Source organism: Lactuca sativa, chromosome 8, assembly GCF_002870075.4.
Source record: "Lactuca sativa cultivar Salinas chromosome 8, Lsat_Salinas_v11, whole genome shotgun sequence".
NCBI classification, from domain to species: domain Eukaryota; kingdom Viridiplantae; phylum Streptophyta; class Magnoliopsida; order Asterales; family Asteraceae; genus Lactuca; species Lactuca sativa.
The window spans coordinates 156,545,711-156,547,770 of NC_056630.2; positions in this window are offsets into that span (position 1 = coordinate 156,545,711).

The window sequence follows — 2,060 nt, forward strand, 5'->3', positions numbered from 1 at the left end:
GTGAACGAAAATTGATCTCCAACATAAGTCTTCGACCAATAACGTTCCAGTTCCACTACCATTCCCACTCTACCCAGCCATCCCCAATCAATAATTGGGGCTATTGCAAACTCCCTATTGTATAACCATCCAAGTCGATTCTCGTAGGTTGTTAGCAACGGTCGGGGAATGTTTTGAGGGAATTGATATAGAGGATGTATGCTTGCTACATCTATCGGGCCCTCTTCCTGCTGGACAGCTCGTCGTGGTCCCATTTCTGTAAACAAGAGAAAAGCAAAGCAGCAAACAAATAACACATTAAAACATATATATAAGGGCCTGCCAGAAGTCACGACGTGGCCAGGCTGCGCCACGTCGTGGGGCTTATCGAACCCAGATGCTGAATCGGACATGTTTACGTGCGATTTCCATAAAAATAATTCTTGGGGTTTGTTCCTATGGACTTTTAAATAACATGGAAACTAAAATCGGACACTAGATTCAACCAATTTCGTGAATCATTCAAACCCTAATCACGACAACTTGAAATTGGAAGAAATAATTGCATAATAATAAATAAAACACGTACCAAATGGAGTAATTAGCAAGATCTTGCAACGAATTTAGAAGTATAATAAGAAATTGGCAGTAGGTTCGTGATGTTCCCGTGAGTGCGGCAGTCTTCCAAGTGGGGGATAAGGGGTTTCTCGGTCAAAGGGTTTTAAGCGATTGGTCCCCCCCCCCCTGATTTTTAAAGGCCACGACGTGGCGGGCTTTGCCCACGTCGTGGACCTTGAATTTCCTCAGATCGCGAATTATAATTAAGCCCACGACGTGGGTGGCTATGCCCACGTCGTGAGAGCTGTCAGATGCCAAATTTTAATAATATTCATCTAATTAACTAATTTCTTTGCAAATATTTCATTATTTAAAGTCCCCTACAGCTATTTCTCTGCTTATTACCGGTTTTTAGATGATGAATTGATGTCTTTCCTAATTAAAAAGAAAATAAAAAGAAAAAGAAAATTGCAAACCAAACTCGGGTTGCCTCCCGAGAAGCGCTTCTTTTTCTTGGAGTCTTGAGCTGGACTCCGTGCCTTCTACGTTGACTCTTCGGAAGAGTCTACCACCAGGATCTTTTGTTCCTTGAACCGCCGTTTATAAGCTTGAACTCTCCTTTTATACGCCTTCTTTGAATTTTCTTTTTTAGTTTTTCCATCTTCTTCATGCTTTCGTTTTGTGCCCTTTGTGTGTTCCTTGCTCTCCATAGCGTTCCCCTCTTTTTTCACCTCCGGCCTTGTTTCTTTTGAAGTGACTTCCTCTTCATCACTTGTCATTTCCTCGTCCTCTTCGCTCACCCAAGAAGGTGGGTTCTTGTAAGCTATGACTTCAATCAAATACGGAACAGATGCCCTGGGTTTTGTCCTCTTGGCTTGATGAACTACCTTTATCTCTTCTTCCATAAGCTTTTCCAACTCTTCTAGTTCATTCTCCTCATTAATCGTGAACACTTCTTCTTTATCTTCTTGAAAATCATTTCTTATCCCGAAGACTTCTTGTTCATCTCCAACCCTCAAAGTGAGCTTGGACTCGCGGATATCAACCAGGGCACCAGCAGTGTTAAGAAATGGCCGACCAAGGATTATCGGAACATCCGTGTCTTCTTTCATGTCCAAGACTACAAAATCTATTGGAAAAACAAATTTTCCGATTTTCACCAAAATATCCTCCACTATGCCTCGGGGTTGCGTCACCGAACGGTTCGCCATGTGAATCTTCATCTTTGTAGCCTTCATCTTCTGAATCTCCAATTTTTGATAAAATGAAAAAGGCATTAGATTAATGCTAGCCCCGGAATCTGCTAAAGCATTAACCTTCATTTTATTCCCAAACTCGCATGGAAGAGTGAGGCGTCCAGGATCCCCCATCTTTTCTGGTGTTTCCCCCAACACAACTTTTGAAATTTGCTCACTTAGAATCACTGTAGACTGTTTCTTTAATTGCCTTCGCGTATCTATCAAGTCTTGCAATAATTTCTGGTTCTCGGAAGCTTTGGATAAGGACTCAACAAAGGGAGTATT